This window comes from Polypterus senegalus, chromosome 1 (genome assembly GCF_016835505.1).
Source record: "Polypterus senegalus isolate Bchr_013 chromosome 1, ASM1683550v1, whole genome shotgun sequence".
Lineage (NCBI taxonomy): Eukaryota > Metazoa > Chordata > Cladistia > Polypteriformes > Polypteridae > Polypterus > Polypterus senegalus.
The window spans coordinates 43,293,210-43,310,700 of record NC_053154.1 but is presented as its reverse complement, the minus strand read 5'-3'; the positions used below and the strand labels follow the sequence as shown (position 1 = coordinate 43,310,700).

Below are 17,491 nucleotides of genomic sequence, written 5' to 3'. Positions count from 1 at the left end.
TGAGCTGGTAACGATTTTAGTGCTTTCAAATAAATCTGTGAAACAGTTTTCTTTTACATATATACACACTGTATTTACATCCCTCTGCCACATTGAAGGCTAGTTTAGAGCTGACAGTTAATATGCTTACTTTGAGATATAGGAGGAAAATAGAGTACTTGGAGAAAATCCCACCCAGACATACAGAGAACATGCCAACTCCTGGCAGTGTCTGACACCACAGTTTAAAACTATTCTCCTAGAACTGTGAGCCAGCAGTACTAACCATTGCATATTTATAATAGTAATAATCTAGAGATTATAATGAAATAAAATAAACGTGAACTTCTTTATGGTGGATGAAATCAGAATGATATAGAGAGAGAGAGGTTAGGAGATAGTTCATCATAAAAAATTGAATTGAAAAGCAAGTACAAGTGCTGGCTGAAATAAATTAATAATGATGTCATTCACGTTGTGTGTGTACACATTCATTGTTGTTTCTGTTATAGTAAGTCTTATTTTGTGAGTAAGATTATTTCTCCTTTTTGGTGCTGACTTTTCCTATTAGGTTAGTTTCTAATCTATGTCATTTTTAAAGACAATCCTGAAATAAATACTTCTTTTTAAAATGAAAAAAATTCCCACAACTTCCTCACCAAAAACTGTACCTCACACTCCCACATGGCAAAAGCGTTCTGTGACTGAAATTCCATTAGCTTCTTTTTATGTAAGTTTTAAGTGCAGGTGTGGAGCAACTTGGACCCTGTGACTGATATTTTCTTTGTTACCAGTGTGACATTCACCAACTGGTTGAAGCTTGACATTAAATATTTAATTATACCTTTAACCTAGCTATACTTCCAGTTTAGAATTTAACTCTTTTTAATGAATGTGGCAGGGCTGAATTTATTGATTGTAGATTTGGGTGGTTTATAAAGGTAGTTAATAAAACTCTGCTCTGTTTTGACCAGATTACTTATTTAATAAAAGGTAGGATACTTGTGAGGTGTGGGCTCTAGTATGGTAGATCAATGCCAAGTCCATCCATCTACTGGTTCATTTTCTAAACCATCTGCTATCATTAGGCATAAGAAAGAAACCAACCCTGCATATTTTGCGTGTTCTTCACAGGGTGCACTTGCCAGTTATCTCACCATCCAGTTGAAATGGTGAAAACAAGAATACAAAGTATGTCAATGAATGTTGCAAATATGGGAAAAATGTATAAACTCCATATGACTTGGTATGAATGAGCAAGTGTGAGTGTGGGCCTTTTGATGGATATGAATCCTTTCTCAAGTAAAATTACAAAACTATACTTGTTCAAACTTGGACAGTTTAGAGTAGCCAATCAGTGTAATAACTAATAATTTGTAGGCATTAAAGGAAGCTGGAGTGCAAACTCCATACAGAGAGTGATAGGGTAATGTTATTAAGCACTTTTCCTTCATCCTAAATTGTAACTTAGCAGCACTAACCACACCAGATTACATATTTATATATATATATATATATGGCTGTAAAAAGGTCTTGTGGACAAACAAGACAAAAATTAACCTGTATCAGCTGTGATAACAAGAGCAAAGTTTGGAGATGAAAAGAAACTGCCCAAGATCCAAAGCAGTGTGACGATGTAGATTCTGCCCCATGCTCCCATCACTCTTCTGGAAGCCTCGCAACCAAAAAGGCTGCTGTTGTTCATTCCGGCCATGTTGAAAATTATTAAGCAATTGCTATGCTAATGACACAGATTATTTTGCATTAATTTTAATTGGCTTGATTTTTAAGATTCAATGTTATTGTTTCTTTTTTATTAACCAGGAGCCAAACATTAACGAGAAGTAAAGGGAGGAAACCAGCTAAGTCTGTGGTCTCAAACTGTGTTTAGACAAAACAAGTTCTTACTATTAATGAAACAAACTACTTAATTGTGTGCCTTGGTAATGCTCTCATTCTGTCATGCTAAACGGTTCCAAAAGTGCTAATTTTGTTTGCTTTTTTTCTGAGATCACCATCTCAATGTTTTGTGGACCACAGCACTTTTTTCTTTTAGATATTTTATTGAAACAGATATCATACTGTATGATGGATTATACAGCATAGGTACTGACTTGCTTTGTACCTCATTATTGTCTGGAAAGCTGGTTAAGGAAAAATGAAATAAGGGTAACGAACCTTAAAAAGCAAGTCAAATAAAATTAAGATAAAAAAGTATGTTCCATTAGCAGCAGTAATTTGAGTGTAGTGAAGCAGCACACAATATTACCAGCATCCAGCTTCATTCTATTCAGGACTTACACAAAATATAAAGAAATAAGCAACAACAAAAAAACAGTATTTCAAGAAGCATTTCATCATTTTATGTTTTTATTTAGTTATTGTTACATTTCACACTGCATTTCTTTATTTGCACATTTATTATTCTTGTCAAAATATTCCTTCACAAACAAATAGCTTGTATATTTAGAGCATACATACAAAATACTTGCAAATACATATTGCAAAGCTACAGTAACATATTGTCACACACTTGTGCTCAGGAGACAACTTCAAGGCTCATGCAAATCCAATTACACTGCTAATCAGGGGTTGGTGCTGATGCCTGATGCTTTTTATCTTCCTTCCTATGCAGAAGTAGTGATTGACGGTCACATTCCCAATAATGTCACTTCCAGTTCCCAAACAGCTGATACCACTTCTTCCTGATCTCCTGAAGAAAAAACAGGCTTTTGCAACCAGTGGAATTGAGACTCATGTCTGAAAAGACTTTATTTTACTACTTTTTCCATCCTGCTAATTATATGGGATTCACCACGGTGCCCCAAATCTTCATCTGTTTCTTTTGTTGTTCTTGCAATATATATATATATATATATATATATATATATATATATATATATATATATATATATATATATATATATATATATATATATATATATATGCAAAGTTCACTGGCTGACTCATTCACTCATCAACAAAATCAATATTCTCTATAGTTACATTTAGGTCAGCAGGTACCTGCAAAGATACCCCCTTACAGTAGAAACAAAAAATACCCCAAAATCTCAAAAGTGCTTAGATGGATTTGATTGACATTTGGTGACATTACAGAAAAAAGAAAATTAGCCCACCCATGTTGTTTTATTTGTCCATACATGTTTTATTTGTCGATATTTATTAATTTTTTACTAACGCACATACTCTACACTATACTGAGAGCGTGCTTTATGCAAACAAGGTAGACAGCAAGATAAACAACTAAGTGGAGGTGTCCTAGAGAGGAAAAAATAAGACATGATAACATTTGATGAATACAGTGAGGTTTGAAATGGTGGGACAAAGTTTGGCGAAGCTCAAGGAAGCTGCAGAGTACAGTGGTTAGCAAGTGCACTATAAACCTCTAGTGCCAATACCAGGCTCTAAATATGTGTTGCTTTGCTAAAAGCAAAAAGGGAAGGAGAGAGAAGAAAAGATGGAAGTGGTGTCCTTGGATTCAAGACAAGCCAAGAGCAACTCAGTAGCATTTGGAGAGTGGTAGGGCTTTCAGAGTCTTAAGTCCTTGATCTCCTGTGCCCAGCCCTTGATATTTTTCTTTATTACATACACAACAATAGTGGTAAGCCCCAGTCTTTTTATTTGTCACATACAACATAGTCACTGATTAATATTACACAATTAGGACTGTGCATGAAAGCCTAAAAAAACCCAATCCCCTTTGGTTCTTAGGTTGTATATACATGTAAGACCACGTGCAACAATCACAGATAGAGTTAAGACCCTGATACCTGCAAATCCTAGAGATACCCCTGGATTAATGTTGCTAGTTTAAATTTAATGGGTCCCCCATGACCTACTCCATTGTAATATACACTTGCATCTATGTATTTGGTGAATGGGCCCCCACCACCAACCACCAAAATTGTTTTCATTTACATGTATGTCTGCTTACTTTGAATGGGGATGCCCAACACACATTGCACACTGGTGCTTGAAGTGGGCTGGTAGTTCTCAAATTTTTGCTTTAATTACCAGCGAACTTAGATGCATACCAGCATTGTTTTCTAACATACCTGATCTCATCATGGATATCCATTCTGCTCTGTCTACCTCCAGTCACTGGGTACAGACCTGGTAACTCCAAAGAGGACTTTACGCTTAACCTCAGCCCCCCATTTCAGTTTAAAAGAATACACTTTCCTGTAAAATTGTGTGTTGCAATGACCATCAACCAAAGCCAAGTCATTAGGAGAAGCAGGAATTGATCTAATTCAGGAATGTTTTACTCTTGGACAATCAGGGATGTTTTACTCATGGACAATTGTGCTTAGCATGTTCAAGAGTAAGCAGATCCAGTGACCTAATAATATTATTATTACTTACTATTTGACTGATGTCTTTATCTGATACGCCTGATTAATCAAAAGCACTATACCAGGCTCACTGTCTTATAAATATGTAGAAAGAGAGAAATTATATATGCTGTACATACAGTATATAGGTAATATGCAGCATGCTATATCCTGTATACTTTTTATTTATCTATTTAATTTTATTTAATTATTTGGCATTGCATTTTTGTCAGTTGTCCTGAAGAAACATGCAAGTAATAAAATTAATTTTACTTGACTAATAGGTCTTCAATGAACTACCCACCATAAAGTCTTCAGAACCAGTAAGTCACATTGATCACTTTTTTCTGCAAATAGCTTCTAGCACCTAGCTGCCTTTTTGTGTTTGCAAAGCAGCCTAAGACGAAAGTCAACTCAGAACTGAGAAAAATAGTTTCAGATCAGTATTGCAATTTTATATTACATTTCTCTGTTAGCAAGCAAATCTCGGATAGACTTTCAGGTTGTATCACAGGGCATTTCATCTTTCACCTTTACGAATGGTAAATTCATGGATGGCAACTTGTTAAACCAAAAAGAGCTGCCCTTCATTAAATGCAGATTCGATTATTATCTGGCACGATCAACTTATCTATCATTATATTGGTGAAGCACTTACGAGGTATTATCATTATAATCACTTCACAAAGATTATCTGATACATAATGGTCAGTCAAGAGCAGAAAATAAATAGTAAATGCCTACACCAGGCCAATTTATATTCAGTAATTAGCCCAGCATGCACTTGTTAGGGATGTCGGAAGAAACAAAAGTATGAAGAGAAATATCATGCAGACAAGATGAAAACAAGCACAAGTATTCTGTCACCATGACATCCTTTATATAATACAACTATAACATAACACATTCATCTGCAGGAGAATAGAGATTTCACCATTTTTCAAAATATTTCAAAAGAGAAGAATACTTCCATTCTGAGAAAAAAACATTGTAATATTTTTCATCATAATATATCTTTAACGCATGGGAGACCATGATTAGTGCGGCTACCTAACAGATCTACTGTCATGGTTTTGGATGTCAAATCCAGTCACTGCATATGTGTAGTTTTCAATTTATCCCTTTGCCTGCACTGCGTAAATATTTCTCTATGCTTTTGTTTTCCTGAATGTTGGTTACTGGTTCAAAACTAACCCAAGTACATGTAAGCATCAATGTATGAGTATGAGGGACCACAACTGGAACAACAGGGAATGTTATAATCTTTTATAGTTAGAACAAGTATTTGAACATATCTTGTATATATCTACTACATAATAAAACACTATGCTCTGATAGTCTGTGTGCATGTGTGTGCGTGTCTGATCCCTCCAAGCAAACTGATTGCTCAGTTTGGCTTTGGCCTGATTAATCAGTTTGGCTTTGGTGACAGGATCGTAAGAGGAAGTGCCAGGACAGGTTGAGACGTACAAGTAGGAGTAACAGCATTAGAAGTCATGCTGAAAGTCACATTCAAACATGGGAAGTATGTGGATTGTATTAAGTGACTTCTGTTCTTGTCAATTACTCACTTTTGCCTTTAGTACTCTTAAAAAGCATTTTAATTAAAGCCTCTTGATCTGTGACTCAGTATCGCTGCTACTTCTCTGTAAAGTTAAGCATTGATAAGAAAGTCAGTATAATCTAGTGAAGCAAAATCCTGACTCCAAGAGTACTGTTTATCAGTAACTAGCAAGGACATGAGAAATAAAACTAATCACATGCTTCAAATTGACAAATATATTGACAAAATATATTTAAGAACTGCAACAATCATCTGAAAGTCAGTCAACTCTTTCCATGTACTAAGTGGCTTCATGTATGTGTCAATAAATTCTCATCCTGGACTGGCTTCAGAATTTAACTTTGACAGGAGAAAAACGAAATGACAGAGTCTGAGAAGTAGGCTTTAAATGGATGTGCTCGAGAGAGGAAGCACCAGCAAGTAAGGTTCAGACACATGAGGATAGTGAGGAAACGAAGACATCAAATATCAAATATTTAAAAATGTATTCTATTAGCTATCTTCGGCCAGTAACAGTTTTTTGCCTTTTTAAGCATGAAAATTTGGCCTAAATTTGGTTTTCATAATGTTAGTAGTGAAGGATGAGATTAATACGACACATAAAATTATAAGCATTGTCAAATAAAAAATCAACACTACAAACTAAGCCAGTCTCTTCTCTAAATTAAATTTTTAAAGATTGATTTATAATGAGTGTGAAAATTCAAAAACTTCATGAAATCAAAAAGAAAGTGGAGAAGCACATACTTTGACTCTGTTTGAAAGCAAAGATTACTTTATGTGAACTTTGTATAGAACTTCAGATGACATTAATCATCACATCTGACTGTAGGAAGGAAAGACAGACCATTACAGAAAGCTCTCCCTTTTTGTGTAATTAGTATGGAAGTTTTATCAGGGAACAAAACTGTTAGGATAAGATTCTTATAATTCTTTTTTCTGTTTAATTACTGATTTTGGTGGACTTTTTGACTCTTATGTTAGGTTTTGGAACAAGAGGATTTAGAATTTAATTTGAATTAATCATTTATTTAACTTAGATTATTTTTTCATCTTTATAAACTCCATTTTGTGTATTGCATGCAATGCCACTTTGTGGAGTGACTGTTGTCACCTGGGTAGGGTATCAGCCCAGAAGTGTGCAATGGATGACATAATTGATCTGTAGATATAAAGGCCACGACAAACACTTCATATTTACCAGAGTTAAGCCTGTGTGTATTTTGTGAGAATATTCTTGATTAACAATTCTACTGTAGCGACTTTTAACTAAAATTTATATTTCAGTCTTTGGTTTTGACAATCTTGTTACTAACTTGGTTACAAATCTCCTCTGCTTCCTGTTTAAAACAATTACTGTCTTTCTTGTTCGGGGTAATACAGAAACTTGGATCAGGATGTCAGATTGCTTGTGGCCCCCGGCCACATATTAAAAAAATATTTTTAATTTGTTATAATCACAAAATGCACACTGAAAACAAAAACATATTTACCTATACACCACTACCAGAGTATTTTGTCCACCGACAAATGGAAAAGTTTCTTAAAACAAAAATAAACAGACTTATGGCACTAAGCTATGGTAGGTTACACAAAAGAGAGAATCAAACTTATGTCTCCATATGCATACCAGGCTTACCCTTTGTGTCAAGCTTAAGTTCAGACTGGAAAATCAGAGACCCTTTTGGCATTTACGGGATTCAAACCGGCAACCTTCCGATTGCCAGTGCAGATCCCTAGCCTCAGAGCTAAAGCTTACTTTTTATTGTGTTAATTTATTTCTACCATGTTTGCCATCATTATTTTTAGTTATGGTTAGTGCTATCTTACATTACTGTTACTAGGGCTTGTCCAGTGTTTCTAGATGCATGACTTTGGAGGTTGTGACCTCTAACCAGTTACCCCATGGGGTTAAAAGTCAAAGAAAGATTAGTTCCTTATCTGAATTGACAGATTCCAAAACCATTTTCATCTTTTGCTTTGATCTCTAAAAAAATTGTTCTTTGTGTTGCAGTTTTGGTCTTTGCCCATACCTTTAACAATGATTTTTGTCTCATGTTTTTGCTTTGGCTATTATTCCTTTGAATACCACATTTCAACATTTTTTGTGCCTTGACATTGCTCCTGGTCACTTCTAAAATGTCTTTGTTAGTTTTCCTTGCAGTATAGTGAATTTGTTCAATCGCTGAACAGTCAGTGATTACAATTCTAAAAAGTCCAGAGGCACTTGGAAGAGTTAGAATCTGTTGTTGGGAAAAAGCCAGTCAGCTCTATACTGGTTAGACTCTTACAAGCAGAGGTGGTGTGAAAACAGAATGGATACATGAAAAAGGTTTTTTGCTTGTACAGCATTTAATTGGTTAGCTCTTTAAGTGTCTAGTGACTTTCTTTTAAACAACAAAAAAGCAGCTAATGGAATACACAAGAGTTTTACACAAGGGAAATGTTCAATAAACTTTAGAATCAGAATCAGAATTCGGTTTATTGGCCAGGCACACTAATGAGTACAAGGAATTTGTCTTGATAGTATTATTGCAACATACAAGTACAACACACAATAAAAAAGATAAACAAAAACAGATCACAAAAAAGTGATCCAATGGTTGATTGAATTAGGCAGGTTAAACTGGGTGAATTTCTTATCCAGGAGCTCTGGGATGGTTGTATTTGAAAGCACAGGTGAAGTCCACAAACAAGTTCATCACGTATGCCTAAATTCCTGCATCATCCACAGATCGGTTGGCTCTGTATGCAAACTGAAATGGGTCCAGGAAGTCCTTTGTAGCATTCTTGAGGTAATTCAGAATAAGGTGTTCAAACGTCTTCATTACCACAAAGGTTAAAGCTACTGGTCTGTAGTACTTTAGGTCTTTGACCTTTTATTTTTTGCTACTAGAATGATCATGGAGTTCTTAAAGCAGGCAGGAACAGTGCACAGATAGTAAGATTAGTTGAAAATGTCTGCAAATACTGTAAAAAACTGGTCTACACAGTACCTGAGTGTGGAAGGGGAACAGGAGTGCAGCACATAGTATTTGCTTTTTAAATAAGCTGCAGACGTCCTTTGCAGTAATAACAGGAGGGGGAAGCTGAAAAGAGGAGGAGTACAGAATAGTAACAGTGAGACCATCAGGTAGATTTATGTCCCAAAGTCTTTCAATTAGTTTTATATTGCAAATTTTAATTACTTCCAATTGAAACCATACGTACCTCAGACTGGGCACATGTTTACTCACTCTAAAACTGGAAAATGGACAAAACAAATGGCAATTGCTTGGTAGCTTTTCTTTTAATTGACCGTCATTCACCAGCTTCAATTTAACTATCTTTATAGGGATAACATTTCTGGATAATAGTAATAAAATAGAATTAAATTTAAAAAAAAACAAACAAAAGAATTGGTGATAGATTTTAAGAAAGGCAAACAATCACATTTAGCTTTATACATCACTGGACATCTTGTAAAGGTGTGAGAAAATTTCATGTTCTTGAGGCTGATCCTCCAATTAGCTGTGAACCACCCAATTTCACTGATATTGCACAGGTGATGAACCAACTGAGAGTAGGGGAGACTGCAGGGATCTGTGGTATGCAGGATGAACTTCTCCAGGCTGGTGGTAAGGCTAACCTCCTGGCACTGCAAGCAATATTTGCTTTCATTTGGGAGACAAATCAACAGCATCTTGGCGCTGAGGGTTCCTATGGAGCGCAAACAGGAATATTGGCAGTTTTTTTGCAGCCTTTATCAATTTTCGTAAAGCGTTCGACTCAGTTGATCGAGCTGCCTTGTGTGACATCCTGAGACTCTGTGGGATCTCCTTAAGGTTGCTGAATATCATGGTCAGTCTGTACACTGGTACTGTGAATGCTGTGCAGAGTGGTGGCAGAACCTCTGTGTTTTATTTTTCTCTATTTATTCTGGGGTTTGTCAGGGGTATATTCTTGCTCCTACTCTATTCAGTGCTTGCATGGACTGGGTGTTGGACATGGTCATGCCTATGGGGCATCTGTTGGTGAAGAAAGATTCACTGATCTTGACTTTGCTGATGATGCTGTAAGTCAACAGAGGCTCTGATCGGGGCTCTGAAGAGATTGAACGAGGAGTCTGAGTGTCTGGGCTTGCAAGTGTCCTGGATAAAAAGTTTCAGGCCTTTAATGAACTCTTAGGCACTGCCATCAGCAGTGTGTCTGTCTGCAGAGAGAGTGTCAACCTTGTCGAGAGGTTTACTTACCTCGGCAGTGACATTCACGTCTCTGGTGACTCTTCCAATGAAGTAAGTAGACGGATTTGGAGAGCATGGGGGCTCATGAGTTCACTGGAAAGGGGTGTGTGGCGCTTCTGACATCTATGCAAAAGGACGATGGTCCAAGTCTTTAGAGTCTTGGTGCTTCCTGTCTTGTTAAATGGTTGTGGGACATGGATGCTATCCAGTGGCATGAGACAAAGAACGGACTCCTTCGGTACTGTATCTCTTAGGAGAATCCTTGGGTACCACTGGTTTGACTTTGTATCGAATGAGCGGTTGCTCCCAGAGTTCTGAATGAGGCATATTACCTGAATTGTGAGGGAGTGTCAGTTATGGCACTATGGCCATGTGGCGCAATTCCCTGAGGGTGATCCAGCTCACAGGATCCTCACTGTTGAGAACCCGAGTGGTTGGACCATGCCTAGAGGAAAAGGCCACGTGTCTGCCTAGGGGGGTTGCCAACCAAGATCCCAAGATGTTTCGTAATGTGGGGGGTGTGGCAACACACCATATCAGTGCATGTGCCCCAACCTGACCAGGCATCACCATTTTAGAACTATAACACAGAAGGTCAACCAATTCACTATCGTTATCAAAGATTATCAGAGGTTATGCTTTCTAGAGGCTGACAAAGAATGTTAGAGTGTTGCAGGAGGTAATTAATATTTTCTACATGACTGAGTGCGTTTTATGGGAGTGCTGCATGTCTTGAACGATAGAGACAGGACATAACAAATTAACCTTGCAAAAATAAATCCATATACAAAAATGAAATACAAAAAGATATCCCCCAGTCAAAAAAATATGAATAAATATGAAATACATAAAAACATACATATAAAAAGTTATATTACATGTACATTTACCAGAGCCTATCCCATCAGCACTGGGCCCAAGGCAACAAATAGCCCTGCACAGAATAGCATTCCATCACATAGTCCAGTCACACATTCATGAGGTGAATTTTAAATCACCACTTCACTTAAATTGCATGTCTTCTTTGAGGAGGATTCTAAAACCCAGAAGAAAAGTATTATGATTATCATTATTAGAACATGTCCTAACAACATTAAAATGAAGAAGTAGGATAGCATTCTCAGCAATATGCGAGTTAAACTGGAATAAGTGTATGAAACTTGTTTCTTGGGCTGTAAATCAAGCTATACTAGGTAATTTGTTTCAGAATGATTTTAATACCAGCATGAAATGCTTAAGCACTAAAGAGACTTGATTCCTGAAATTATCACACCCTGTAACTTCCTATATATAAGGACAAGATAAAACTTGTTTGGAAATGTGTTTACAATTTACATGATTTATTCAGCAATTATATTATTAAATACTGATTAATAACATATGGCAAAAGTGGAACAGTGGTTAATGCTACTGCCATGTAAACCCAGTGTTCTTGTTTAAATCCTGCAACAAGTCCTTGTCTGTTTGGGTTTTCCTTTGTTAGTCCAGTTTTATTAAAACCACCAACAAAAACATCGTGCACATTAGTTTTCCTTTTGACACCAAATTAGCCGTAGCGTATGTATGTCTGCCCTGTGATAGAATGCCACCCTATTCAGGGTTATTTCCCTCCCTATGCCCAGCATTACTGGTCTCCAACCCCTCCAACCCTGAACTGGACTAGGTGGGTTTCAAAATGTACTATATGTACACAATATATAGCTGCCAGTCACATTTTAGGGAGATCTGTGTGTAGACAATCAGTATTTAAATATCAAAGCTTTATTAAAGAATTGTAAGCAGCTGATAGTGGAGCCAGAAATCTAGTAAAGGGCTCTAATGTATAGAATAAGGTACTGATGAAGGTATACTATTTATCATAAGCTTTTACAATGCAATCCTTAATACCTTTGATAATTAAATAGAGAATGAATTTGGCAGTATAACAAGCATGATAGTCTATCTGTTGGTGAGGAAATTTGACAAGGATATGGTGTTCTTTGTATTACAATGTGCATCATAATATTGCTTGCTTGCCAGAGATCTTTAAGATCATAAAGTAGTGTAAGATGGAAGAATGTAACAAAGCTGAAGGTCTTAGAACTGAATGAGGAGAGTGTAAGAAGTAAATCTACTGAAACACTCATATCAAGAGTGAAAACAACAGAAGAAGTCTGCAGCTGGACAAAGAGACCACTAAGATACAAGGCATAAAGGAGATAGAACACTGAGGTACAGTTGGCAATTGAGGCAAAGTGGGGATGGTATAAGAAGTGCTAGTTTAAGGAGTGGCAGAAAAAGCCAAAAGGTGAAATGGTGATCCATAAAGTATCAAAGCAAAATGCTAAAAAACAATGGGGAGGGCTTAAGAAGCCAAGAAGCAGGGGATTACAAAGGACCCTTTAAAGTGAGAAAGAGAAATGTATTCAAGATAACAATGAAGATAGCAAAAGAAGGACAGAATATAGTAGGAGTGGACTGCATGAAGAATGCAAATCGGAATATCATTGAAGTAGTATGGAGAAATTGCAGAATGTGGAAAATCAACAAATGGAAAAAATGTTTATTGTGAGAAAACAGAAGGACTCAAAGAAGAGGTCTCAAAACCACTATAAAAGGATGAAGAAAAGTAAAGCAGTGTGTCTAACTATAGTGGTGTTCAAAATATTGAAGGCAGCAAAAAGCCCTAGAGTTGAGTGGGATTGCATGTGGGAGGATTCCTAAAGATGGGAAAAGATGTATGCTCATTAAAGTATACAAAGAAAATGATGATCTACTCAAGTGTGGTTCATATTAGTTAGTAAGCGAAATGCAGTTTGAAATTATTCCTAGGAAGCAAATAACAGATGCAATCTTTGTTTTCAGACAAATGCCATGAAAGTATCTGGCAGTGAGAAAGATTATGCACCTGTAGATATAGAAATGGCAATGAATGGGGTAATATAAGAGAATGAATGGTTAATGTCTTTGGTGATTTCAATGTATAAGGAAGCACAAACAGTGGTTGGGACTACAAATGGGGACAGTGAAAGTTATGAGGTGAAGATGAAGCTGCACTAGGGATTTGTTCTTACTGGTAACCAAACAAGTGCAGGAAAGATTTTTGCCAATGATGATTTCCTATTGATGGCAAAAGTAAAACGGAACTGAAGGAGAAGTCACTGAAATGGAAAGCTAGTTTGGAAGCAAAATACTAATAATCCTAAAAATACTACTAGTACTACTACTAATAATAAATAATAATAATAATAATAATTATTGTTATTATTATTATTATTAGACTAATAATATTAATATGCAAGCTTTCGAGGCAACTCAGGCCCCTTCTTCAGGCAAGATGTAATCACATTACATCTTGCCTGAAGAAGGGGCCTGACTTGCCTCGAAAACTTGCATATTGTAATCTTTTTAGTTAGCCAATAAAAGGTGTCATTTTGCTTGGCTTTTCTCTACATTCATAATGGCTAACACGGTACAATATCCTAGTACTAGAGTAATAATATTAAAAGCAGAAGAAGAATTAAAATATAATAAAACAGTATATTGCATGATCTCACATTATCTTCTTTGAGGTTCTGTTTATTCAATGTCCCAGGAGTCTCTGCCTGCCTTCTTGAAATTTCCCAGGTTATAAAACATAAAGTGAATGATCCTGGGTTTCATAGAACACAAAGCTCAAGGTACCAATGTAGCATTTCACTGTCAATCACCCATTTAGCCCTGCTTATCTTCAGGGTAATATGCTACCTACCACAAAACAGTCTGTGCCAGCAACCACATGTGCTGATACTGTTATATCACTTGCGATTGACATATGTTTCATCATCCTTACATGGGTCAATGATCTTTATGTGTATGCCAAGTTGAATGAGTATGCCAAGTTGAATGAATGCAGCTTGCTTTAACATTTCCTCACTTGAAGTTGTGGGAAAGTGCATAAATCTGGATATTACCTCATGTGTTTTTAAGAACATCCAAAGTTTTCGTGCAAATTCAAGAAATGCTTGGTTGTGACATTTTCCAATTATTGCTATTGCAAAACTGCCTTTTTCCTGTGGCCAAAAAGCTTAATGTTACCAACTCTTCCATTTTACCTGACAGTGCATGTCTTCTCCACACACAGGAATTAATCACGTAACGTACAAAAATATTACTGTGCAGGTCCAGGTTGGCTGTAGCTGCCATAACGTTCTGAGATGCCGGCAGCTGTAGGCCGTCATCTGCTCGAATATTCAAAGCCAGACCTCTGTCTTTCATTTTCCCTATTTCTTGCATCTACCAGATCCACAGAAGAAGCACTGTCCCTTTGCCTCTTCTCCACCACACTGGGTCACCCTTCCTGATTCTGCCTTTCTCCTTCTCTTTCTTTCATGATTACTTTTTTGCTTCTTTTTTACCTTGTTCCTCACTCAGGCTATTCTTTATGCCTCTTTAAGCATGGTGAGTCCTAATTATGACCTGTGGTAAGTAAGTCAATGAGGAAATTGGAGCAAACTGCATCCTCACATGTGAGCGCGATCAGCCCCAATTTCCCCATTAAGCATCAAGGGGCTGATTGAACAGGCACACCCATGGCCCACATACTGTTTATTGTCCAGCATTCCCAAACAATTCATCCTTTCCTGGGATAAGCATGCCAGTCTCTGTCTGGCAGCTCCTGGCAAGTTAGAACAGATCAAGCACTCTCCTAAATCCTCATGAATTTTGGAGTAGTTTCCTAATTTAGGAAAATTAATAAAATTCTTTTAATTCTACTTCTAAGAATAGGACCAAATTTGTGTCACTTTGAGATTTTTGAGCCAGTTATGACCATTTTCCTACACTGAGAGGCTTTATAAAAGAAGGCACAAGTTTAGAACTATAATTCTGTTGATTTTGCAATCATTCTTTCAATCACTTATATTTACAGTATGCTGTATCTGCATGCAAACCTATGTCCACTCCCAGTGATTACACAATTCTCAGAAACAACTAACCCAAAGAAAAAATGAGTTTCTAGACATGTAAGATCTTGTTTAAACCAATGATATAATGCAATAATTATTGTAGACAAAGGTGTTAACATTTTCATTTTTTCATTGGCACTGTAGTTATTATCACTTGCAGCACTTTGTGGCATTGCCAGCAGATATCATGTTCTGTCTAATATATAATAAAACTCTAAGGTCTGTACGCCCTTGATCTGATTGGTCAGTCTGGCTTTTGTGACACAACGAAAAAGCAAGTGCGGGTGTGAGACAAACAGGTAGAGTAAAGGCATATGAGACATGTTGAGAGCATCACCTTCAAGGAGGGCAAGTATAAAACCAGAGAGGAGGTGAGCAAGGTGCTTTGAAAATAATGATGGAGACTGAGAAGAAAGTTTTACGGGAATGCCCATGAGAATGGAACTGCTGGTGGAAAGACATTCACACACACGCATATACCGAGGAAAAGTGCAGAAGGTACATGTAGTGCAAGAGATAAATATTTTATTCTATTACCTAACTTTAACAGTTACTGTGGCTAGTACTATGCTATTTCTATAATATCTACATTGTTTTGCACCCATTTAGTCATATCCCAAAGTAACATTAAACACAACACCCAGTGTATTACACATTTCTTCTATTTATATTCACATACACTAAAAGTAATTTAAAATAATCAGTTGTACTACACAGAGAGTGAAATGAAAAAAATCACCCTATCTGCAAACATCTGATGCAAGTGCCAACACACAGATCATAGTTCAAGTATTGAAATCATATCAAATGTGAATGTCAATTCTATATTCCAGTTGTCATTTTAATTGTTTATACAACAGAGAAAATCTAATTCTGTGTAGGATTAACTAAAAAAACATGTGCTGAGTCAAGTAAATATGGTGGTGTACTGAAATCACAGGTACAAACTAATGATAACTTCATTAGCAACTCAACTGTTACATTAGAGTGGACCGTGGCACATTGACTGCATTTATACAGCAATACTAAAATGACTGTTAAATATATCAGGGGGAGTTATGGCCAGTAGGTATGATAAGTATGAGAGTATGAAAATAATCCCACTCCTAGAGTCAGCTGTAGCTATAACCCGGAAGCCATCCCTGAATAGAGGTATAAATGAAAACATCTTACTAGGTATAAATGAACCAAAGCAGGAGGTTAAAGTCACGTACTAGAAGAAATCCTGAAAAAAAGAATAAGGAGAGTGACAGAGAAAAAAATTGTGTCATGTGGGAAAGCAGACAAGATTATCCTAAAGCGAGAGAGAAAATTTTGTTTAGCAATATCCAAGCATGGAAGATAGTTGTTTATCATGTTGCTTTTGTTTTAGTAACTCTCAATTTTGTTTTTTATTAAAACAAATTCCCCGTTAATAGGTATATGATGGGATAGAGTTTAGCACCATTAATTCAGAGATCAAGCATTCTAAGTTTAAATTCCACCCCATGTCCCCATCTGTAAATAGTCTGCATATTCCTTCTATGTCTCTGTTTATTCCTCCATCTGTTTTTTCTCCCACATTCCAAACAAATAAAGATTACACCGACTGAAGATTCCTCACTGTCTCTGAATTATGGAGAAAATAAACAAGTAAGCAAAAGCTACTCAACAAGTTCACACAATGGAAGTTTTTTAAAAATAAATTTCACACACATTTTAGAAAATGTTTATTCACAGTGGGAACTGTAAACATTAGAAGTGCACTTGAAAGTACATATCAGAGTGTTTGAAATGCTGATTCATCATTATGTTGTAAAGGATGAATCCACTATCATAAGGTCAATGAACTGCTTGTATGAAAGCCTTCTGTTACATTCATACAGTATGTCCTTAACTGAAGGGAATTGTTACTTATTTTACAGTCTTAAGTAGATGTCTCTATAAATTCCGTAACTGAATATCCAAACTTAACACTGTGTGAATGTCTTTAAATATTCTCAAATTTTTTTTCAAGTTTGTCAGTATTAGGTCAATACAAATTAAATAGATTGCCTAAATAAAAAGCTTGAGGCTATTTTAGGACTGTCTTTTTTCTTTTTTTTAAGCTTGCAGCATGTTACTCCGAGTGATTTCCTGCTTTGAAATACTGATTGAAGACTGGAAGGATTCAGTTTACACAGATCAAAGAAAGGTCTAAAAGGGAGGACCCATTTACACACCCACCAATTTACCATCCCATTTCTGAAGACAGAGAGAAAATGTGTCATTGCTTAAACAAACTTTGTATAATAAAGGAACTCATGTTGCTTTTTATGCTTACTGTCTTTTATAGCCTATCAAAGAACACTGTAATAGGCAACTTTTAGGGAAACGTATATATTAAATAATATGTCAAACATTTAGATCTCATTTGCTCTTTAATATAAAACATATTTAATTCAACTAATTAATCTTAATTCTAAC

The 17,491-nt window shown here is 36.2% G+C and overlaps 1 protein-coding gene and 1 long non-coding RNA gene across 2 annotated transcripts in view; one reads left to right on the top strand and one right to left on the bottom strand.

Moving 5' to 3' along the window:
* dennd2b (DENN domain containing 2B) overlaps positions 1-17,491 on the bottom strand; it is a 419,955-nt gene that overhangs the window by 177,631 nt on the left and 224,833 nt on the right. The gene's annotated exons all lie outside the window — the stretch shown is intronic.
* Positions 15,376-17,426, top strand: LOC120525776. Its single transcript, XR_005633014.1, has 2 exons — positions 15,376-15,544; positions 17,134-17,426. It is a non-coding gene; the product is annotated as an uncharacterized LOC120525776 (long non-coding RNA).